The 27,388-nt window shown below is 30.7% G+C and overlaps 1 pseudogene; it reads right to left on the reverse strand.

The window, feature by feature from the left end:
* Positions 1 to 19,318: 19,318 nt before the first annotated feature.
* LOC124422172 lies at positions 19,319 to 21,629 on the reverse strand (annotated as a pseudogene).
* Between the last annotated feature and the right edge of the window lie 5,759 nt (positions 21,630 to 27,388).

Genomic DNA, 27,388 nt, shown 5'->3' on the forward strand with positions numbered 1-27,388 from the left:
ACATTCTTTGCAGAGTAATACAAGTGTCTCGAAGATTTTATGATTCTTAACCCTTTGCGGGCGACGATTTATTTAACATTTCGTCCCAAGCATTCGTCAATTAGAAACACAATTTTGTTATATAATTATGTGTATTTCATTTATAATTTTGTTATATAATTAACTGATTCAACATAATAATTATATAATTCAACATACAATTTTGTTATATAATTATGGGTATTTTATTTATGATTTCAAATTTTGTAATTATGTAAAGTATAGTATTGTTTAAAACAATTGCCCGGATGGAGCCCAGGCTTCCTTGTACAAGTTTTACAGAAGTAACTTGTTTCATTCCGTCTGCCAGGAAGTTCAGCGCTTCTCAAGCAACCCACACTAGGCAATCTCTGGTTTTCCTATTAGGTAATTAAAAAATAAAATAGGGCTTCTTATCTAACCGCTGTTCTATATCGCTACTTGATGTCCGACCGGGCTTTAGCTGTGATGCCCGAAAGTTAGTTCCATCAAGAGTTGCTGTCGAAATTGCTAGTGATTCATAGGTTTTTCATTGGGTTTTCTTGCGCAATTTTTATATAATATAAATGAATTGACGATAGAGCTTTTCAAATCCCAGAAGAATAGTTTTTGTCACCATTTCAATGTTTTGCGAATGAAACAATATGAAACAGCATATTGAACTTGGATATCAACACCTCCCATGTTATCATTGTAATTGAATATAACTGCTAGTTTTGTGACAAGTTGATTATTTGATACTCCAGTCACAGTTCTTTTTCTTCTCGTACGAGTCAACATAGCTGATGTATGTTTGGTGCTTAGCATTGTAATCATTCTTTTATGCCTCCAAGCTAAAACGAGTGTTTTTCCCTTACGATATGCTACGGTTTGCCCAATTGATAATTTGGGTTTTTTGATTTCTTGAGGAATTCCTTTCTTCTTTATCATTATTGTTCCAGTCAAAAAACAGTTTCGTTTCAAGAGTTCATCGGCCAACACTGTATTGATGTAAAATCTGTCCGTGAATATGTGGTAACCGGAAGCTCTAAGAATTGAGTTTTAGAGATTGTTATATAAATGAAGAAATATCCTGCTTGTAAAACTTAGATCCGGTCTGATAAGACTCAATGTTGTGATTTTCTTGTATTAAGGACAAAACTAACAAATAACTCGTTCGAGAATCTGCAGGCATATATATAAAAATGCCCGACTTTCTTTACTTTTTCGGATTATATGAAAGGAAAGAAATTCTTCCTTTGAATTCGACTGTAGATTCATCAACACTTACGTTTCTCTCGGGTATGAGATGCTTCATAAATTTTTTATTGAGTAATACAAGATATGTGTCAATTTTATGTGTACTTACCTTTATATTTACATTTGTTGTTGAGATAGTTTCCAAATGCAATGTTCAAAAAATCTGCATGAATTGATTACACGAAAATATCTGAGCAAAAAGTCTTTAATATTATACAACAATTTATCGTTAATACTTCTATTTAATCTTCGTAAAAACGTTATATTCTTGTTCCTTATTTTGCGTCGAGAGTATACAATATCTAAGGAATCGAAAGAGATTTCAACTTTTGGAATCTCGACGATATCCGTTTCTGTACGTAAATTCGTATATCTTAATGAAATTAAGTTGAAAACAACGATTACGTTCAAAACTGTAGTTTGATCTAATGTAATGCTGTATGCTGAATCGTTTTGTAACATTCTCCGAATTGTCGGGCAAGATTCTTTGAAGATTTTATGATTCTAACTTATCGGTGTCTACTCATTAACTTGGTACGGGATAGAAGCATTTTCTATCGTTTGCGATTTGTTTACAGTTCTTATAGTGTACATTAACGACCTCTTGTAGTTTCTCGGCGCGTTGAGACAGTAAGCGTACATCGTATAGCTGTTGGCTCAAATATGCCATCAATAATGCTAAAAATCTCAAAATTAAGTGACACCTGCTCCATACGGAACACATCAAATAACGAAATAGAGAATATCGACGTGTTCACTAACGCTTCAATCTACCGAGATGTGTCCCTATTTACTAGCAAAAAGAAGAAATATAATACAAACGCAGATATGAGAAATTCACGTACGTTCCATCAATCAGAAATGAGGCCACAAGATATACCCATACACAACTCATATGATATCCTCTTTGAAACCAATGCTACACCAACACGTAACACGAAAACAAATGAAGACACCAAAACAAATGAAGAAAATAAACCTCCTCCTATTTACATTCAGGCCCAAGTCATTAAACTGCTAATAGAATTACTTGTGTAACAAGTAGTTAACAACAATTTTACTTTAAACCAACTCAAAGATAATCAAACAAAAATCCAGTTATCATCCTCGGATCACTATAGGAAAGTAATAATTGAGTTAAAAAGCAAAATCGTAAATTTTCACACCTATCAACTTAAAGCTGAAAGAAATTACGAGGTAATTCTACGCGGAATTCATCCAAAAACAAATTTATAGAAAATCATTGATGAACTCAAGCAACACAAACACATTGTTAGTCGATTAATAATATAGTCAATTATTATACTAAACAGCTACTATCTCTATTTGCTATTGAACTTGAACCAAATAATAATAACAAAGACATATACAGCATAGAAAAACTACTCAACACATTAATTAAATTCGGCCCGCCCAGACCGAAACGTGACATACCTCAATACCATCGCTGCCAAACCTATGGCCATACGAAGAATTACTACGATAAGTTACCTGCTTGTGTTAAATATGCAAGCAATTACTTAACTACATTTTGCCCACAACAGGGTAAATTAATAAACGTAAAATGTTTTAATTGCCAAGGTAATCATCCAGCAAGTTATAAAGGCTGTTTGGTACCTAAGCAACTACAACACAAAACATTTCCTCCACTAAGACGAAGAACATTATCTGAAACTTACAATAATCATATTCCTTATACCACAGAATACAATCCAAAAGTAGACACTTTCCAAAACTATACTAAACACTTTTACAAAAATAACAGAACCTATGCACAAGTAACAGCCAAACAGACCTCGCAACAACAAAATCTAGCACTTCCTACTTGCTCAAAAAATTCTCCTGGAAACAAATATGCAGAACTTAAACAACTTTTAATCCAATCTGCTAAAAATACAGAACTCATAACAGACATGCTCTCAACACAAACATCACTGTTACAGCAACAAACACATCAAATAACCGTCATATTAGACTTCTTAACAAAATTCTTGAATACCTACAAATAATAGATGGATCAATCAGAATAACTGTTTAAAATAGCAACGGGTTACAACAAACATTTTCAGAATTCAAAATTTTCATTTATAAACATAACATCGATATTCTGGCAATTTCAGAAACTCACCTTACAGTTAAAAATTATATAAAAATACCACATTACAGCATATATGATACCAAGCACCCATCGGGAAAAACACACGGGCATTCTACGATTATCATTAAAAATAATATTAAACACCATCTATATGCCAACACTTCACTTGACTATCTACGAGCAACAACAATTACATTAGAAACTATAACTGGAAAAACACAAATATCGATTATATATTCACCTCCAAAACATAAAATTACTCAAGAGTAATATTCAAATTTCTTTAAAAATCTAGGAAATAAATTTATAGCAGTAGGGAATTACAATGCTAAGCACAAATATTGGGGATCAAAAAGAACTTCATCTAGGGGTAAAACACTGTTGGAAATCACACAGAAATTATCATTAATACCACTATCAACCGGGGAGTCTATCTATTGGCCAGCAGCATCAAACAAATCACCAAATTTTCTAGATTTCGCCATAATTATAAGGCTGAACAAGACGTACTTCAAATTAATCTTAAGCACAGAACTAAACTCTGATCATACACCTATACTGATAGAATTTCTACAAAAACCAATCCACATAGAAGCTACACCCAAATTATACAATAGAAATACGGACTGGGATAAATTTAGGTCAACTATTGACGAAAAACTAAATTGCAAAATCACTCTAAAAACACCAGAACACATCAAGAATGCCGTGGAATACATAACAAAAATAATTCAAAAGTCAGAATGGTTATCTACTCCTAATATACAAGAAAATAAAACGTATTGTTCATATCCAGCCTATATTTTGCAGAAAATTAAACAAAAAAGAAAAGATAAATACAAATGGCAAAGGCATAAAAAAGAAGAAAATAAAAAGTAGTTTTTAAAAAAAGTAGAGGTTAAAATAATGATAAAAGAATACTGTAATTCCGGGTTTAGCAAATATCTCTTAAACTTTACGCCAAATGAAGGTACAAACTATTCACTCTGGAAGGTAAAAAAAAAATTAAAAAGACCAATAATGCAGACTCCAGCATTGCGAAAACCACACGGATCTTGAGCAAAGATGTCCACGGAACAGGACAAGACATTTGTTAACTACTTTTATGCAAACTTATGAGCCAAATAGAACGGCTACGACAATAAATGTTACAACTGTATGCGATAGTACTGAAAGCAAAGATCAAAACAACTTGATATACAAGACTACAAAAAAAAAGGAAATAAAGCAATTGATAAATACAATAAAAACTAAAAAATCTCCAGGCTTTTATCTCATTAGTAGGAAAGTAATTGAAGAACTCCGAGAAAAAACCATCAGAATAATTACCATAATATTTAACCCCGTACTTAGACTTCACTCCTTCCGTGACTCATGGAAACAGGTAGTAATAATAATGCTGCCTAAGCCGAATAAAGATATTCATAAACCATCCTCTTACAGACCTATTTCCTTATTACCGATTCTGTCCAAACTTTTAAAAAAAGTAATATTAGTTAGAGTTAAAAAAATAATTAATAAAAAACGATTAATACCAGATCACCAATTTGGCTTTAGGGAGAAATATGCTACAATTGAACAGGTCCATAGATTAATTAACCAAATAATAACAACTGCTATGGAAAACAATTAATACTGTAAACAATTAACCAAATAATAACAACTGCTATGGAAAACAATAAATACTGTACATGTCTATTCTTATAAAAAACCTTTGACAAGGTATGGCATGAAAGCTTATTAAAAAGTTTAAAACAACACTTCCCAGTATCAATTTATCTATTACTAAAATCATACCTAAACAATAGAATTATTAACATAAAAGTTAAAGACTCGGACACAGATGTACACGTAATATTTGCCGGTGTACCACAGGAAGTGTACTGGACTCGAACTTCTATACGTTCTACACTGCGAATATTCCAACAACACAAGACACTATATTAAAGGCATTCGCCGACGGCACTGCAATCTTAGCCACACACGAAGATCCACAAGAAGCAGCTATAATCTTGCAAAATCACATAAAATTGCTTGAAAAATGGATAATAGATCGAAAAATTAAAGTCAACTACAATAAATGCAATCAAATTACATTCATTTTTCGCAAAGACAAAATACCAGTAATCACTATACATAATAATAAAATACCGCAAACAAAATTAATCAAATATTTGGGTTTGCACCTTAACTCTAAACTAACCTGGAAACAACACATTCATAAAAAAATACTACCAATTAAATTTAAAAGAAAAGACATTCACTGGTTAACAGACCGAAAATTTAAACTAAGTATAGAAAGATATTAATATACAAAACAATAATAAAGCCTATTTGGATGTATGACATCCAGTTTTGGGGCACGACAGCTAAAAGCCGTATCTCCAAAATGAAAGCTATGCAATCAATAATAATCCGCATAATTGTGCCATGATATGTCAAAAACGAGGACTTACGTAAAGATTTATAAATCCCAGCAGTATTAAAGGAGATACAGCGAATGTCTGACAAATATAAATCAAAGACTCTAAATCACCCTAACCCGCTGGCCAACACTCTCTACAATAACAATACAGTAAGAAGAATTAAAAAAAAAAGGCTTCAAGATCGAGTAACGCAAGTCTGAAAGAACAGGATATTATAATAGTGCTATTCCATTGGGAACAGCAATCATGTGCTACCCTCAATTCAGTAAGACAACTTGTCGACTATCTCACATGATAAATTGTGAGGAATTAATGGGAGTTATAAAAAAAAAACTTATCCATTTCGAAATTCGAATGTTCCCTAATACAACAATTTTTCGATAATCCTCGTATTTAATCTTCTCAAAAATGTTATACTCCTGTTATATTCTTTGTTTTGCGTCATTAGAATACGATTTGTAAGGAATCGGAAGAGATTACAACTTTTCGTTCTTCGTCGATATCCGTATACGCGTGAAAATTCGAATAACGTAATGAAATATGTTAAAAACCTTGATTTCGTATAAAACAGTGATTTGATCTTGTGTAATGAAATGTGTTGAATCATTTGGTAACATTCTCCGAACTGTGGTGCCAGTTCCTTCGAAGATTTTACGATACATACTTATCTGTGTCGAAATTCGCATATGTCGCTTTTATTATATAAAAATTTTTCGTTAAATCACGTATTTAATTTTCGTACAAACATTAGCTTCGTGTTATATTCTCATGTCTGTGTTGTTAGAATTCGGTATTTAAGGAAAAGAAAGATATTTCAACTTTTCGTATCCCGACGATTTCTGTATTCCCACGGGAATTCGTATAACGGTATAACATAATAATGAAAACCACGATTCCGTTTAAAACAGTAGATTGATATTATGTAATACAATGTGTTTAATGCTTTGGTTATCTTCTCCGAACTGTGGTGCAAGTTCCATCGAATATTTCACAATTCTTGCTTATCGGTATTCAAATTCGTATCTTTTGCTTTCAATATACGTCTATTTATCGTCAATCCTCGCATTTATTCTTTATACCGACGTTATATTCTTGTTATTTACCTTATCGTGCGTCGTTAGAGTACGATATATAAGGAATAGGAAGGGATTATAATTTTTCGAATTAGAGGATTTCTGTATGCGGTCGAAATTTTGTATAATATAATGAAATAATGTTAAAAACCACGTTTCCGTTTAAAACAGTAGTTTGCTCATGTGTAATGCAGTGTCCTGAATTATTTAATATCGTTCTCCGAACTGTGGTGCAAGTTTCCTCGAATATTTTTCGATTCTTACTTATCGGTGTTGAAATTCGCATATTTCGTTAATATTATACAAATATTGTTCGTATATCCACTCTTTATTCTACGCAAACCCCTTATATTCTTATTATATTTTTTATTATGCACCAATAGAATCTGATATCTAAGGAATCGGAAAAGATTTCCATTTCTCATATTCCGACGAACTCGTTATATGCAAGAAAATTCGTAGAATGTATTGTAATACTGTTAAAAACAGCGATTCCATTTAAAATAGTAGTTTAATCTTATATAACGCAGTATGCTGAATCGTTTGGCACAATTCTAAGGACAGTAGCGTTAGTTCCTTCGAAGACTTTGCGATACATACATATCGGTGTTGCAATTCGCATATTTAGCTAATATTATATACAATTTTTCGTTAATCCTCGTATTTCATCTTTGTAAACAAGTTATATTCTTGTTATATTCTTCATTATGTGTCTATAGAAACCAATTTCCAAAAAATGGGAAATGTTTTCTTCTTTTCATATTCTGACAATATCGATAGGGAATAATCGTAAAACCTTCGAAGGGACTTGCGCCATAGTTCGAAGAATGTTACAAATCGTTTCAGCACATTGCTTTACATAAGATCAAGCTATTGTTTTTATGTTACCATAGTTTTTAAAAGTATTTCGTTATGTTATACGAATTTTCGTGCGCATACCGATATCGAGTTAATACAAGAAGTTGAAATATCATTCGATTATTTAAGAATCGATTTCTATCGACGCAGAATAAAGAATATGATAAGATTATAACGTGTTTACTAATATTAAATACGAGGTTGTTAGTTGTATAGTATCAGCGAAACACTAGAATTTCAACATCGATATGTAATAATCGTAGAATCATTGACGGAACTTGCGCCACAGTTCTGAAAATATTATCAAACATATATTCAAACGTTTCAACATGACATAGGATCAAAATACCGTTTTAAACGGAATGGTAGTTTTACAGTATTTCGTTACGCTATACGAATTTTCGAGCATATTCCGATATCGTCAGAATATGGAAAGTTAAATTCTTAATCGATTGCTTAGAAGTAGGATTTTATTTCCGAGGAATAAAGAATATAACAAAAATTTATCGTGTTTATGAAGATTAAATACGTCATAACGAAAAATAGTATTATAATATCAGCGGAACGTGCGATTTCGACAGCGATAGATTAGAGCATTAGAATCTTCAAAGTATCTTGCTACACAGTTCTTAGAATGTTACCAAATGATCTATTATACTGCATTACTTCAGATCAAACTACTTCTTTGAAAGGAGTCTTGGTTTTTAATAATATTTCGTTAAGTTATACTAATGTTCGTGGGAATACAGATATCGTCGAATTATGAAAAGTTGAAATCTCTTCTAATTACTTAGAAATCGGATTCTGTCGATTTGGAAGAAAGAATATAACAAGACTATAGGGTGCTTACGAAGTATAATTAAGATTGTTAACTAAAAATTAATTTGTAATATCAGTAAAGCATTCTAATTTCAAGACCATTATGTAGTAATTATAAATTATTTCAAGGAACTTGGGCCGCAGTTCGGAGAATGTAACCAAAAGATTCAACACATTGCATGATATAAGATCAAATTACCTTTTGAAATAGAATCTTGGTTTTTATAAGTACTTCGTTACGTTATAGGAATATTCACGCGTATATCAACATCGTCGGACTATGAATAGTGAAAATATCTTTTTATTCGTTAGAAATCGGATACCATCGACATAGAACAATGAATTTAACAAGAATATAACGTGTTTACGAAGATTAAATATGAGGACTATAGAAAAATTATTGTATAATACTAGCGATACATGCAAATTTCGAAACCGATAGAAGAGTACAGTAAAATTTTAGAAAGAACTAGCACTACAATGTTACCAAATGATTCATCCCACTATATTACATTAGATTGAATTACTATTTTACACAGAATCGTAGTTACATGGTGTTATGTTATATGTATTTTCGTACGTAAACCGATAGGTAGGAATATGAAAAGTTGAAATCTCTTTCGATTACTTAGAAATCGAATTATCTCTTCGCGGAATAAAGAATATAGCAAGTATATAACGTGTTTATGAATATTAAAGACGAAATTTAACGAAAAATTATTATGTAATTTCAGCAAAACGTGCGAATTTCGACACCGATACGTAGGAATCGTAAAATCTTCATAGGAAGCTGCGCCACAAATCCAAGAATGTTGCCTACCCTTTTATCATAAGATGGAACTACTCTTTTAAACCAATTCGTGATGTTTAATAGTTTTTATGTATATTATTAAAATTTTCAAGTATATACCGTCGGAAAATAATAAGTTGAAATTTCTATCGATTCCTCAGAAATCGGATTCTGTTTACGCGGAATAAAGAAAGTAACATGTTCATAACGTGTTTACGAAGATTAAATAAGATGTTTAAAGAGAATTTTTTGTATAATATCAGCTAAATATGCAAATTTTCACACCAATATGTAATAATCATAAAATTTTCGACGGGACTAGTGCCACAGTTGGGAGAATGTTACTAAACGATTCAACACACTGCATAACATAAGACCAAATTTCTGTGTTAAATGGTATCGTTGCTTTTAATAGTACTTTGTTACGATATACAACTTTTAATGCGTATACGGTTATCGTTGGAATATGAATACTTGAAATCTTCCGATTCTTTATAAACTGAATCATATCGACCCAGAATAAAAGGTATAACAAAAATATAATGTGTTTACACAGATTAAATACGAGGATTGACGAAAATGTTTTGTATAATATCAGTGAAACAGGAGAAATCTTAAAACGATAAATAGGAATCATAAAATATTCGTAGCAATTTGCACCATAGTTCAGAAAATTTCACCTAACTGAAAAGTACACTACATTTAATAAGATCAGATTAAAGCTTTAAACAAAATTGAGATTTTTAGTACTTTTTCGTTAATTTATAGAATATTTCGTGCGTACACCGATATCACCGAAGTACAAAAAGTTTAAATCTCTTCCTATTCCTTATTTATCGAATTATATCTACGCGGAGTGGAGAATATAACAATAATATAATGTGTTTACAAAGATTAAATATGAGGATTAACCAACAATATTTGTATAATATTAACGAAATATGCGAATTTCAACACCGATAAGTAAGAATCGAAAAATATTCGAGGAAACTTGCACCACAGTTCGGAGAACGATATTAAATAATTCAGGACACTGCATTACACATGAGCAAACTACTGTTTTAAACGGAAACGTGGTTTTTAACATTATTTCATTATATTATACAAAATTTCGACCGCATACAGAAATCCTCTAATTCGAAAAATTATAATCCCTTCCTATTCCTTATATATCGTACTCTAACGACGCACGATAAGGTAAATAACAAGAATATAACGTCGGTATAAAGAATAAATGCGAGGATTGACGATAAATAGACGTATATTGAAAGCAAAAGATACGAATTTGAATACCGATAAGCAAGAATTGTGAAATATTCGATGGAACTTGCACCACAGTTCGGAGAAGATAACCAAAGCATTAAACACATTGTATTACATAATATCAATCTACTGTTTTAAACGGAATCGTGGTTTTCATTATTATGTTATACCGTTATACGAATTCCCGTGGGAATACAGAAATCGTCGGGATACGAAAAGTTGAAATATCTTTCTTTTCCTTAAATACCGAATTCTAACAACACAGACATGAGAATATAACACGAAGCTAATGTTTGTACGAAAATTAAATACGTGATTTAACGAAAAATTTTTATATAATAAAAGCGACATATGCGAATTTCGACACAGATAAGTATGTATCGTAAAATCTTCGAAGGAACTGGCACCACAGTTCGGAGAATGTTACCAAATGATTCAACACATTTCATTACACAAGATCAAATCACTGTTTTATACGAAATCAAGGTTTTTAACATATTTCATTACGTTATTCGAATTTTCACGCGTATACGGATATCGACGAAGAACGAAAAGTTGTAATCTCTTCCGATTCCTTACAAATCGTATTCTAATGACGCAAAACAAAGAATATAACAGGAGTATAACATTTTTGAGAAGATTAAATACGAGGATTATCGAAAAATTGTTGTATTAGGGAACATTCGAATTTCGAAATGGATAAGTTTTTTTTTTATAACTCCCATTAATTCCTCACAATTTATCATGTGAGATAGTCGACAAGTTGTCTTACTGAATTGAGGGTAGCACATGATTGCTGTTCCCAATGGAATAGCACTATTATAATATCCTGTTCTTTCAGACTTGCGTTACTCGATCTTGAAGCCTTTTTTTTTTAATTCTTCTTACTGTATTGTTATTGTAGAGAGTGTTGGCCAGCGGGTTAGGGTGATTTAGAGTCTTTGATTTATATTTGTCAGACATTCGCTGTATCTCCTTTAATACTGCTGGGATTTATAAATCTTTACGTAAGTCCTCGTTTTTGACATATCATGGCACAATTATGCGGATTATTATTGATTGCATAGCTTTCATTTTGGAGATACGGCTTTTAGCTGTCGTGCCCCAAAACTGGATGTCATACATCCAAATAGGCTTTATTATTGTTTTGTATATTAATATCTTTCTATACTTAGTTTAAATTTTCGGTCTGTTAACCAGTGAATGTCTTTTCTTTTAAATTTAATTGGTAGTATTTTTTTATGAATGTGTTGTTTCCAGGTTAGTTTAGAGTTAAGGTGCAAACCCAAATATTTGATTAATTTTGTTTGCGGTATTTTATTATTATGTATAGTGATTACTGGTATTTTGTCTTTGCGAAAAATGAATGTAATTTGATTGCATTTATTGTAGTTGACTTTAATTTTTCGATCTATTATCCATTTTTCAAGCAATTTTATGTGATTTTGCAAGATTATAGCTGCTTCTTGTGGATCTTCGTGTGTGGCTAAGATTGCAGTGCCGTCGGCGAATGCCTTTAATATAGTGTCTTGTGTTGTTGGAATATTCGCAGTGTAGAACGTATAGAAGTTCGAGTCCAGTACACTTCCTGTGGTACACCGGCAAATATTACGTGTACATCTGTGTCCGAGTCTTTAACTTTTATGTTAATAATTCTATTGTTTAGGTATGATTTTAGTAATAGATAAATTGATACTGGGAAGTGTTGTTTTAAACTTTTTAATAAGCTTTCATGCCATACCTTGTCAAAGGTTTTTTATAAGAATAGACATGTACAGTATTTATTGTTTTCCATAGCAGTTGTTATTATTTGGTTAATTGTTTACAGTATTAATTGTTTTCCATAGCAGTTGTTATTATTTGGTTAATTAATCTATGGACCTGTTCAATTGTAGCATATTTCTCCCTAAAGCCAAATTGGTGATCTGGTATTAATCGTTTTTTATTAATTATTTTTTTAACTCTAACTAATATTACTTTTTTTAAAAGTTTGGACAGAATCGGTAATAAGGAAATAGGTCTGTAAGAGGATGGTTTATGAATATCTTTATTCGGCTTAGGCAGCATTATTATTACTACCTGTTTCCATGAGTCACGGAAGGAGTGAAGTCTAAGTACGGGGTTAAATATTATGGTAATTATTCTGATGGTTTTTTCTCGGAGTTCTTCAATTACTTTCCTACTAATGAGATAAAAGCCTGGAGATTTTTTAGTTTTTATTGTATTTATCAATTGCTTTATTTCCTTTTTTTTTGTAGTCTTGTATATCAAGTTGTTTTGATCTTTGCTTTCAGTACTATCGCATACAGTTGTAACATTTATTGTCGTAGCCGTTCTATTTGGCTCATAAGTTTGCATAAAAGTAGTTAACAAATGTCTTGTCCTGTTCCGTGGACATCTTTGCTCAAGATCCGTGTGGTTTTCGCAATGCTGGAGTCTGCATTATTGGTCTTTTTAATTTTTTTTTTACCTTCCAGAGTGAATAGTTTGTACCTTCATTTGGCGTAAAGTTTAAGAGATATTTGCTAAACCCGGAATTACAGTATTCTTTTATCATTATTTTAACCTCTACTTTTTTTAAAAACTACTTTTTATTTTCTTCTTTTTTATGCCTTTGCCATTTGTATTTATCTTTTCTTTTTTGTTTAATTTTCTGCAAAATATAGGCTGGATATGAACAATACGTTTTATTTTCTTGTATATTAGGAGTAGATAACCATTCTGACTTTTGAATTATTTTTGTTATGTATTCCACGGCATTCTTGATGTGTTCTGGTGTTTTTAGAGTGATTTTGCAATTTAGTTTTTCGTCAATAGTTGACCTAAATTTATCCCAGTCCGTATTTCTATTGTATAATTTGGGTGTAGCTTCTATGTGGATTGGTTTTTGTAGAAATTCTATCAGTATAGGTGTATGATCAGAGTTTAGTTCTGTGCTTAAGATTAATTTGAAGTACGTCTTGTTCAGCCTTATAATTATGGCGAAATCTAGAAAATTTGGTGATTTGTTTGATGCTGCTGGCCAATAGATAGACTCCCCGGTTGATAGTGGTATTAATGATAATTTCTGTGTGATTTCCAACAGTGTTTTACCCCTAGATGAAGTTCTTTTTGATCCCCAATATTTGTGCTTAGCATTGTAATTCCCTACTGCTATAAATTTATTTCCTAGATTTTTAAAGAAATTTGAATATTACTCTTGAGTAATTTTATGTTTTGGAGGTGAATATATAATCGATATTTGTGTTTTTCCAGTTATAGTTTCTAATGTAATTGTTGTTGCTCGTAGATAGTCAAGTGAAGTGTTGGCATATAGATGGTGTTTAATATTATTTTTAATGATAATCGTAGAATGCCCGTGTGTTTTTCCCGATGGGTGCTTGGTATCATATATGCTGTAATGTGGTATTTTTATATAATTTTTAACTGTAAGGTGAGTTTCTGAAATTGCCAGAATATCGATGTTATGTTTATAAATGAAAATTTTGAATTCTGAAAATGTTTGTTGTAACCCGTTGCTATTTTAAACAGTTATTCTGATTGATCCATCTATTATTTGTAGGTATTCAAGAATTTTGTTAAGAAGTCTAATATGACGGTTATTTGATGTGTTTGTTGCTGTAACAGTGATGTTTGTGTTGAGAGCATGTCTGTTATGAGTTCTGTATTTTTAGCAGATTGGATTAAAAGTTGTTTAAGTTCTGCATATTTGTTTCCAGGAGAATTTTTTGAGCAAGTAGGAAGTGCTAGATTTTGTTGTTGCGAGGTCTGTTTGGCTGTTACTTGTGCATAGGTTCTGTTATTTTTGTAAAAGTGTTTAGTATAGTTTTGGAAAGTGTCTACTTTTGGATTGTATTCTGTGGTATAAGGAATATGATTATTGTAAGTTTCAGATAATGTTCTTCGTCTTAGTGGAGGAAATGTTTTGTGTTGTAGTTGCTTAGGTACCAAACAGCCTTTATAACTTGCTGGATGATTACCTTGGCAATTAAAACATTTTACGTTTATTAATTTACCCTGTTGTGGGCAAAATGTAGTTAAGTAATTGCTTGCATATTTAACACAAGCAGGTAACTTATCGTAGTAATTCTTCGTATGGCCATAGGTTTGGCAGCGATGGTATTGAGGTATGTCACGTTTCGGTCTGGGCGGGCCGAATTTAATTAATGTGTTGAGTAGTTTTTCTATGCTGTATATGTCTTTGTTATTATTATTTGGTTCAAGTTCAATAGCAAATAGAGATAGTAGCTGTTTAGTATAATAATTGACTATATTATTAATCGACTAACAATGTGTTTGTGTTGCTTGAGTTCATCAATGATTTTCTATAAATTTGTTTTTGGATGAATTCCGCGTAGAATTACCTCGTAATTTCTTTCAGCTTTAAGTTGATAGGTGTGAAAATTTACGATTTTGCTTTTTAACTCAATTATTACTTTCCTATAGTGATCCGAGGATGATAACTGGATTTTTGTTTGATTATCTTTGAGTTGGTTTAAAGTAAAATTGTTGTTAACTACTTGTTACACAAGTAATTCTATTAGCAGTTTAATGACTTGGGCCTGAATGTAAATAGGAGGAGGTTTATTTTCTTCATTTGTTTTGGTGTCTTCATTTGTTTTCGTGTTACGTGTTGGTGTAGCATTGGTTTCAAAGAGGATATCATATGAGTTGTGTATGGGTATATCTTGTGGCCTCATTTCTGATTGATGGAACGTACGTGAATTTCTCATATCTGCGTTTGTATTATATTTCTTCTTTTTGCTAGTAAATAGGGACACATCTCGGTAGATTGAAGCGTTAGTGAACACGTCGATATTCTCTATTTCGTTATTTGATGTGTTCCGTATGGAGCAGGTGTCACTTAATTTTGAGATTTTTAGCATTATTGATGGCATATTTGAGCCAACAGCTATACGATGTACGCTTACTGTCTCAACGCGCCGAGAAACTACAAGAGGTCGTTAATGTACACTATAAGAACTGTAAACAAATCGCAAACGATAGAAAATGCTTCTATCCCGTACCAAGTTAATGAGTAGACACCGATAAGTTAGAATCATAAAATCTTCAAAGAATCTTGCCCGACAATTCGGAGAATGTTACAAAACGATTCAGCATACAGCATTACATTAGATCAAACTACAGTTTTGAACGTAATCGTTGTTTTCAACTTAATTTCATTAAGATATACGAATTTACGTACAGAAACGGATATCGTCGAGATTCCAAAAGTTGAAATCTCTTTCGATTCCTTAGATATTGTATACTCTCGACGCAAAATAAGGAACAAGAATATAACGTTTTTACGAAGATTAAATAGAAGTATTAACGATAAATTGTTGTATAATATTAAAGACTTTTTGCTCAGATATTTTCGTGTAATCAATTCATGCAGATTTTTTGAACATTGCATTTGGAAACTATCTCAACAACAAATGTAAATATAAAGGTAAGTACACATAAAATTGACACATATCTTGTATTACTCAATAAAAAATTTATGAAGCATCTCATACCCGAGAGAAACGTAAGTGTTGATGAATCTACAGTCGAATTCAAAGGAAGAATTTCTTTCCTTTCATATAATCCGAAAAAGTAAAGAAAGTCGGGCATTTTTATATATATGCCTGCAGATTCTCGAACGAGTTATTTGTTAGTTTTGTCCTTAATACAAGAAAATCACAACATTGAGTCTTATCAGACCGGATCTAAGTTTTACAAGCAGGATATTTCTTCATTTATATAACAATCTCTAAAACTCAATTCTTAGAGCTTCCGGTTACCACATATTCACGGACAGATTTTACATCAATACAGTGTTGGCCGATGAACTCTTGAAACGAAACTGTTTTTTGACTGGAACAATAATGATAAAGAAGAAAGGAATTCCTCAAGAAATCAAAAAACCCAAATTATCAATTGGGCAAACCGTAGCATATCGTAAGGGAAAAACACTCGTTTTAGCTTGGAGGCATAAAAGAATGATTACAATGCTAAGCACCAAACATACATCAGCTATGTTGACTCGTACGAGAAGAAAAAGAACTGTGACTGGAGTATCAAATAATCAACTTGTCACAAAACTAGCAGTTATATTCAATTACAATGATAACATGGGAGGTGTTGATATCCAAGTTCAATATGCTGTTTCATATTGTTTCATTCGCAAAACATTGAAATGGTGACAAAAACTATTCTTCTGGGATTTGAAAAGCTCTATCGTCAATTCATTTATATTATATAAAAATTGCGCAAGAAAACCCAATGAAAAACCTATGAATCACTAGCAATTTCGACAGCAACTCTTGATGGAACTAACTTTCGGGCATCACAGCTAAAGCCCGGTCGGACATCAAGTAGCGATATAGAACAGCGGTTAGATAAGAAGCCCTATTTTATTTTTTAATTACCTAATAGGAAAACCAGAGATTGCCTAGTGTGGGTTGCTTGAGAAGCGCTGAACTTCCTGGCAGACGGAATGAAACAAGTTACTTCTGTAAAACTTGTACAAGGAAGCCTGGGCTCCATCCGGGCAATTGTTTTAAACAATACTATACTTTACATAATTACAAAATTTGAAATCATAAATAAAATACCCATAATTATATAACAAAATTGTATGTTGAATTATATAATTATTATGTTGAATCAGTTAATTATATAACAAAATTATAAATGAAATACACATAATTATATAACAAAATTGTGTTTCTAATTGACGAATGCTTGGGACGAAATGTTAAATAAATCGTCGCCCGCAAAGGGTTAAGAATCATAAAATCTTCGAGACACTTGTATTACTCTGCAAAGAATGTTACCGAATGATTCAGCACACTGCTTTAAAAAATATCAAACTACTTTTTTAAACGGTATCATGGTTTTTAATAGTATTTATTTACGCTATACAAATTTTCGTGGGTGTACCGATATCGTCAGATTATGAAGAGTCGAAACCTTTTCTGATTACTTAGAAATCGGATTCTGTCGATTCGGAAGAAAGAATATAACAAGACTATAACGTGTTTGCGTAGAATAAATATGAGGATTAACAAAAAAATTATTGTATAATCTTAGCAAAACATGCGAATTTCGTGACCGATAATTAAGATTCATAAATTCTCGTTGGAATTTGCTCCACATTTCAGAGAATTTTTCCAAACGTTTTAATACACTGCATTATATAACATCAAATTACTGTTTTAAAGGAAACCATGGATTTTAAATATATTTCCTAACGTTGTACGTATTTTCATGCGTATACCAAAATCGTCACATTATGAAATCTTGAAATCTCTTCCGATTCTTTAAAAATCGCAGAGATAATTTATCCACCCAGAATAAAATAATATAACAAGAATATAACATGTACGTGGACTAAATATGAGGATTGACGAAAGAGTGTTGTATAATGTTATTGAAGCAAGCCAATTTAGACACCGATAAGTATGAATCGCATTAAGCTCGAAGGAGTTTGAACCATACTTCGGAGGATGTTACCGAAGGATTCAGCACACTGCATTACATAAGATGAAATTACTGTTTTTAAAGGACTCGTGGTTTTTAATAGTATTTCGTTACGCTATACGAATTTTTGTGCATATACCGATATGGTCAAATTTGAAAAGTTGATATTTCTTCCGATTCCATAAATATTATATTCTATCGACGCAGAATAATGAATGTAACAAGAATATAACGTGTTTACGAAAATTAAAAAGGAGGATTTACAAAAAATTGTTTTATAATGCAATTATATCATGCAAATTTCGACACCGAATATTAAGAATCCTGAAATTTTTAATTCAAATTGTACCACACTTCAGAAGATGTTATCGAACGATTCTGCACACTGCATTACATGAGATCAAACTACTGTTTCAAACGGAATCGTAATTTTTAATAGTATTTCGTTAAACTATACGAATTTTCATGCGTATGCCATTATCCTCGGATGACGAATGATGAAATCTCCTTCGATACTCTAGAAATCGGATTACATCGACGTAGAATAAAGAATGTAACAAGAACATAACATGCTTAAGAATATTAAATTTGAGGATTAATGAAAAATTGTTGTATTATATCAGAGAAACGGAATCGTTGTTTTTAATATTATTTCGTTATGTTATACGAATTTTCGTGCGTATACCGATATCGTCAGAATATGAAATTTTCTTCCAATTCATTACATATTGGATTCTATCGACACAGAATAGAGAAAATAACAAGAATAGAACGTATTTACGTAGATCACATACAAAGATTAACTATATTTTTATTATTACAATAACTATGGTTATAATTATAACTACTATTATTATTATTCATATAATTATACTACTATTATTATTGTTATTATTATTATTATTACTATTACAATAACAATTGCTATTATTATTATTATTATTAAAACTACTATTATTATTATTAATATTACCATTATTAATAATATACTAACTATTATTTTTATTACAATTACACCTATTATTATTATTAAAGTTACTGTAATTATTATTATTGTTGTAATTACTTTCTATTATTATTATTATTCTTACTAATATTATTGTAATTATTACTATTATTATTAATATTATTATCTTTATAATCGTTATTATTATTGTTATCATTCCCGTTATTATTATAATTACTTATATTATTATTAATGTTATGAAAAATATTGCTATAAGTAATGAAATGTAGATAAAAACAACGGTTCCGTTTAGAACAATGACTAGATCTTACGTAATGCAGTGTGTTGAATCGTTTGGTAACTTTCTCCAAACTGTGGTGCACGTTCGTTCGAAGATTTTACGATTCTTACTAATTGATATTGAAATTCGCAGAAGATAGATTCCCTAATACCTCTTATAATTAAATCAACTGCTACTGTTAAGAATATTTTGCCCTCTTTAGATGTCTCTATATTATAAGTTTCCAAAACTGGTTCAGCTGACTCCCATTGGCCATTTATATTGTAACATCGATCCTAGACTGTTGGGCCAGTACTGATTTGTTGTAACAATAAAAATTTTTATAAATACGATATATATGTATTTTTATAAACATGATATAGATAAACAGATAGAAATAACGATTTAATATCATATAAGTATTAATTTCAATTTTACATCAATTTATTGTCAAATTAATATTGCATATCATTTCAAATATTCGCATATTACTATATTTTACATTATGTCCTGTGCTACTAAAAACACCAAAACATCTTTCAACTTCAAGAATAATTCCTCCTTCCTTGCTGTATACTTATTGTATAATCAAACAAATTTTCTTTACTAAATTAATCCGAAATTTGAAACAATTCCTGTCCTTAGGAATAGAATTAAATTAATTTTTTCCATTTTCCTCCATTATTTCCGCGGTAACTTCAAAAATAAATACACAAAAATTAACTATTTCACTGCCCGAGTCAATATTAATAAAGTCACACCCTGTTAAAGAATTTGTCATTGATCGTTGTATTCTGAGAAAGGCTTCAGAAAAACAAGCTAACACTTGTCCTGCAGACAAATGATTAATTAATAATGGATTTTATGGTAATCGAGAAAGCAAAGAAATTAATTATAATATAACATTCACTGCTTCTGATATATTACATCAAAAAACATGATATTGATAAATAGCAGATTCCATGGTTTCACAATGACACCACCGGAAAGCGAAGTATGCGAGACACAGACCAGAACTTTCTCCACGTGTATAAAATAAAATTTGTTATACTTCATATTGGGCAATTATTTGCTATGTGGCAGCATTGTATAAACTATAAAAATCAAGATAGTAATGGATTTTAATCAATAAGTTACGTTTTATTATATTGTAATGAAAAAAGAACTTTCAGTTTACCTTTCATCTTTAGCATATCAAATTTTTATCCTAAAAAATTCCATGGGAACTACTCGGTACAAAGACTGAAAATTTAATACTCAGTTTAAGAGATTGTTTGGCATTTAAAATATTCATATTACGTTGTACTTCACATTATGATTTTGGTGCATCTATTGTTGCAGTTCCCAGATACGTAACACCATTGAAAATAGTGCATTTTTGTTGAACATGCCGTAATTTTTTTAATTCTAAAACAAACAAATCTTCCTTTTGCAATTTTTAAATTTTCTTTTATACCAAATTTATTGAATGTGCCTAGTCGTAGAATAAATGCAAATACTACCTACCTTCCTCTTTAAAACCATCAGGTTTCATTACGTCTTATATTTCTGAACTATTTATACAGGAACTAACGTTATAAAATTTCCTCTGTCCACTTTCTTAGCTTTTTGTTGGCCAGGATACATTACATTTTAATCTCTACACTCCATTATTGAATCTTCCATTAACAATTTAAGACATTTGAATGAGTAAATAACCAATCATGTACCTTGTAAGTTTTCCTTTAATTAACTCTTTTTTCATACCTCATGAAGATTACTTTGCAGATCATCGAAATTTCTGTTATTGGCAATTTTTAACATCGGTTCTGCAAGTAACCTTCATTGTAGTTCAAACACTTACGAATTCTTATTCATTGCTACTAGTCAACTGATTCCATAGACTTGATACTCATATTATACTACATATTTATATCTGGAATGAACTTGTTCTATATATTAGGGTGTTCCATAAGTTTCTTTCTTTTTTCTAATATGTAATGAATACACAATGTTTACTGTTTAAAATATTATCTATTTTGTTATATAAGAACCCTTTTGCTCTATTACCTTCTTCCAATACTCAGAAAGCCTCATTATCCCTTCTTTCCAAAATTGTTGTGTTTTGGACAAGAAATAATCCTAGAGATGCGCTTTTATTTCGCTGATGGATTTAAAGCACTTATTGCGAAGAGAATTTTTTAAGGACAGAAAGAAGTAATAATCAGATGGAGCGAGATCTGGAGAGTATGCAAGATGCGATAAAACATCCCAATCAAACTGTAAGAGCTTTTCTTTTACTGTTAATGCAATAATGGTCTCCGTCAGTAAGTGCGGAACCCAAACTTCGCAGCAATACAAAACATATCCCATCTTAATTAGGTGATTATGCACTATTGTTTTGGGAATCTTAGTGGCATTCATAGCTAGTTTTCTGTTGCACTCCGACGTGTGCACATCATACTCTCCTTTCTAAACGCGAAAACTTATAAACTAATACTTTCGATAATTTTTCAATTATTTTAACAATCTCTAATACACGATATAGAATAAACTAATATTTAAACAATAATATAATTGTATAAACAATAAAAGGAGTGAATTGCGCGAGAAAATAAAAATAATTTGTAAACAAATGTCAATTTTTTAAAATTTGACTCTCCACCTTAACGGCCATGTGCATTATTGACATAAATGCTTTTTCTATTAACTTTGAAAATTACCGATTTTGTTTCAATTCTCACTCCGACCAATGCACATCGGCTCTCTCTTTTTCTTCACGTAGAAATCTATGAATTAATAATTTCGTTAATTTTATAATTATTTTAACAATATAATTGTACTCGGAGAACAATGGTGTAATATTTAAACAATAGTAGTTTCGGTTAGACACTATAAAAAAGGACACGCGTGACAAACTTAAAATAATTTTAATATAATTTTCCAACATTTTAAAATGTTATCTTGGTGTTTTTGGCCTTTTTTTATGAACATAAACTGACTTTTCATTGATTTGTACGATTATCGGTTCTATTCTTGTCTTTGAACGAGTAATCATCGAAAGTCTCCTAGGATGTCTCTACTGCAAGTATCAACGAACAATTAATGTAAATGTGTTTCTATATCGCACGTTTTTACAATAATTTGTACAGTTTCTTATTATAACAGTGAGAGTAATTATTTTGTTTATATTTTTTTATTTCAGAACATTATTGCAATTGCGCGCTAAGTAAAGATGTAATCGAATATTTGTATCGCTGAAATAAGAATATTGCGAAGTAGATGCAGTAATTGTTTGGTCAGATTTCGCGATTTAAACAAGAAGTATATTTGCATCGATTGTGGGCAAAGCAATAGATAGAGTCTGTGGTTGTTCGTAAAGCATTTAGATTTTTTATAAGTCGCACAAACTGTATTTATAAAAGACAGTAGATTTTCTTGATCGAAGTAAATTCAGTGACCGTTCGTTAAACCACATTTATCGCATAATAGGATCAGTTCATCATTGAAGAGGATCTTGATAAATTTCAAACTTATAATGAATCTTCCACCCTCAAACTCGATTTAATCTCCTGAGGAGTGTTTTGGAGCAGAATTTCATAAGTGAGTGAATTTTTAATTCCTTCCGATCACTCAATCATGTTGAAGACGAATGGTACGAATTGGCACAAGTACTTGATTGTAATTATTCAGTAGTATTCATTAGTAGATGAGCATTGAGTGATTAATACAATTTATTAATATCTTCGGGGTTCTACTCCTGATTTGTTTTTATTTTTTGATTTATTTCTTTAATAAATTAGTATAAATTCTTCTTGTTTATGCACGTTTATAATAATTTCAAATTTTGAATATATTAATTTATTTTTAAATATTTTTCTAGCGAAGAAATATTAACGAATCGTTATTCATGAATTTTAATAAATAATTATCAAGATGATATTCACGATAGATAGTATCTGGATAACAAACAATACCATGCATTATTTCATTACAATAATTAAAACTACCGTATGTAAGAAGGAGCGTTCAATGGTTTGCTTTATATTTTTAAATAACAATGAATTAAATATTTAATCACGTTTGATTGATAAAAGAAAAGTGTCGATAGAGTCATTGCTTTTGAAAAAAGAATGTAGAGTAGAATTATTGTTAAAAACGCAAAGATTCTTGTAAAACCTTAGTCTGCAGTCCTAGATGATAAATTAATGAATTATTAGCACAGGATTTTCAACGATTAATATACTAATTCTGATTTCTCTTACGCTGCTAATAGATATCTTTCGAAACGTAGTAATTAGTTTCTATCGTAGAAAATAAGAATTATACTTTCCAGATTTGTTAGGGTTGTATAAAAGTTTTCCTTTATATCAAAGAATTTTAAATTAAATTTTGTCATTACAGTAATTGAGTATTAATCGATTAGATTATACGAAGTAAAGAAGAGGCGATATGCCAAAGAGGCCCTACGAATAATGGTTCAAGAGGGCAACTATTAGATATGAGTAGTATTAGATTATTGAGTAATTATCGATGGTTTTCTAGAAACTTTCAATAATGGATCTTAGTCATATAATAATTGTACCATTCTTTCACTCAAAATGCTGTTATGGTGAAGACAGGTGTATGTATGGTATAGAATTGATGTGCAAATAAGATTATCTCATATTTTATATATTCTTATTATTACAATCGAGACAGAAATTTTGCAGTGTATACTATTCTAAAGTTCAATTAAATTCTTAATTTTTTATTAATAAAATTGAGTTCTATATTAAAGTTATATATCAGTGAAACGTGTACGATACGGCAATTGTGGAAAACACTAAAAATATTCTGAATATAAATGCACATCCAGCTGAAACAACCAGAACGGAATGTGTGCCAATTTCTCCAAATTTTGCTACGCGTTACAAATGTAATATTTCATTCAGTGAAAATAATATTTCTTTATATCAGTATCCAGAATTTTTTATTTTCTTTTACTTTTTTTAAGTTAAATAAAATTAAATTCAGAATTTTATTTTTCACACAAGTAACATATATATATATAATAGCACATTTTCCTTTCGTGTTATTTCCTTTCTTAGTTATCCTTGTCGAGAATCAAACATTTTTCGAATATTACACGCAAATTCTCCGTCAATTTTCAGATTGTATTCTCGCATGCAAATTATTCTTTTGTTACTCTCTGTATTTTGCATAGAAAATATCCGTTTGCAAAGGAATCGGACTATATTTCAAATTTTCATGTTCGAACAATGGCCGTATATGGGCGAAGGAACATAAAACTATACGAAATAAGTTCTAAATCTTAAATAAGTACAAAATTTTCGAAACAGTTTAAAACTTGACTTGATTCTTATGTAATGCAGTCTGATGTGTCACGTCGCCGTATAATTCATATCAGGACAATATACACTTCTTACTTAAATTCAAAAGCGTATATATATAGGCTTACACCGATATCGAAATTTTCTTCTTTCTAAATAAGATAATTAATAGTTATATGGTTAGGACAATGTCACCTATAATTACAATTCGATTAATATTTTCCTTTTTTTATATATGTATATATATCATATTAGTTATGTTAGCCTATTAAATACCCTAATCTACTTTATTTAGTCAGTAAAATCTTAACTATTGATAACTTCACCGGTCGATGAATAAAAAGCAATTTAAAACGACGGTTAACTAATTATTATTTTACACTATATTTTCTAGTAATACACGTAGCGTTATTAAATAACAGAAGAGTAACTTAAGTAATTAAACTAGTAACAATATATAATAATTACCAACAGTACTTATAATTAATTAACTATATAAAATAATTAATCGCAATATATTTTTCTTCTCTCTATAAAAACGTAGTTATAGCAAGCTGTATTACAGTTCAAAAACACTTTTATCACGTTGAATCTAGACTCCATCCGGCGATAAGTGCATATCAACTTCGAGCTCCCGTGAAATGAGCCGATCATGCATATGTTGCGTCTAGACTATACTTATCCAGCGATAAGTGCACTAACTTAACTCAGGACGCACCGCTATAAAAAGGTTGCTACGAGTATTCAGTATTAGTCTATACTTTCATCAATACGGTCGCAACGTGCTCTTCCTACTAACTGCAAATATTATATACTTATATATAATATTTGCTGTCGACTATAGTCAATAGTCATTAAATTTAACAGGTTTACTTATACACGAGTATCTCCGCGAGTCTAACAAGTCTCAATTTTATTTTTTTTTGTGTTTAAGTAAATTGTTATCTCGTTAAAAAAGTGTGATGTTTAAGAGATAATATTCCCTTCGGATTACCCTAATTCCATTTCCGACCCAATTTAAGGCAAGGGATAGCTAAGAGACGACTATCCAGTATCTTCGTAAATCTTCATAGACACAATAGGAATTGGTTCCGAAGGTCAACATTTGGCAGCAAAACACCAACTATCATATCTAATAAGGTAAGATCTGAAATAGGTAAATTCCTTGAAGAAGTTAGATTGTGCGTTCGGAAGGAAGATAGAAGATTCTCATACCGAGTAAAGTCTTAGAACTGACCAAAACGAGGCATGTGACTAAATCAGTGTAAGTCGAGGAAAAGATTAAGTTACTGAGGTAAACCTTAGTTATGATCGAAATCCGATCTACGACGTCACAAAACAATATAAATTCTATAAAAGCTGCGCCACAGTTTTGAAAATGTTACCAAACGATTCAGCAGACTGCGTTTTAGATATACTTAAACACAGATAGATAAAAAACGATAAATCCTATAGAAGTTGTGCAACAGATCAGAAAATGTTACAAATCGTTTCAGCAGAATGCATTATATATAAGTTTCAAAAAGTTGGTAATGATTGTTATTAGTTACGAAATAATGTTACATTTACTGGTACATTATTACGATCGTTATTTACAATTACATAAAAAATCGAAGAATTGTCTAATAACCTCTACATAAGCCATTCATTTGAGACCCGCTGCTCATTGGCGTAACTGATTATTATTTATCAGAATCATTAGCGTAACTGATTATTATTTTAAAAAATACTTACGTAATTTACCGTTTATTGTTTAATAAACATTATGTTTATTATCAGAAAATATTGTGTAATAATAATAAAAATAATAAAAATAATAAAAATAATAAAAATAATAAAAATCAGTTATTGGTAAAGTCAGTGTATTTTTAACCGTCGTTTTAAATTGTTAATCATTATAAATTTATAAAATATTAGTATCATTAATATTAGTGCCGTTAATTATCTAGAAGTATTTCATTGTTTATCATTAATTAGCGACAAATGCGGTTAGCGACAGTTAGTTGTTTTCTTCGGTTAACTGTTATCCACAGTCTACATTTATCCGTGGTGGCATTACTGACAGTAATATTATTGATTGTAGGTTACCGACAGTATGCTTACCGACGTGTTGAATAGTCCTAGTGGAGTTCAGACTTTTATTAACATAGTCTAAGGAAATATCAACATTACTGGTGGCATTACTGATGGTATTAGCTTTTAAAGTAGCTACATACTAGTCGATGTACTGAGTAAATAAAATAGATGAGGGTATTAGGATATTTGATAAGGTAACGTAATTAATGTGATATAATAAAAAGTAGTGATATAATTAAAATGTAGTTGTAGCTGACATTACTCAACACAATAATTATTAAACAGTATGATTAGGAAGAAAAATTTCATAATAACGAATGTAATACTATATATATATATATGCTTTAGATTAAAGTAAGAATTATACTGCCCACGAAGAAATACTGCCCACGGTCTAAAATATAAGATATGAAATTTACATTTGAAACTTACAAGGAAGATATTATGTGTATACTATCTATGATTAAAAGCATAAGATCCTGCGTAGTTCTATAGCTTAACGTAGAGTTTTATACTGCCCTGCGATAAGTCGCAACATAACATTATATCGACACAAAAGAGAGAGAGAAACAAGATAATGAAATGCACGCAAAGATACAATACAAACAGAGGCGAATTATCGCGTAATAAAAGATAAATATGACATTCTCGTCACAGATAAATAAGAAACAAAATAACACAAAAAAGAGTTGTGCCACAGTTCAGAAAATGTTTAAAAACAAT

Source organism: Vespa crabro, chromosome 2 (genome assembly GCF_910589235.1).
Source record: "Vespa crabro chromosome 2, iyVesCrab1.2, whole genome shotgun sequence".
Classification (NCBI taxonomy): Eukaryota; Metazoa; Arthropoda; class Insecta; order Hymenoptera; family Vespidae; genus Vespa; species Vespa crabro.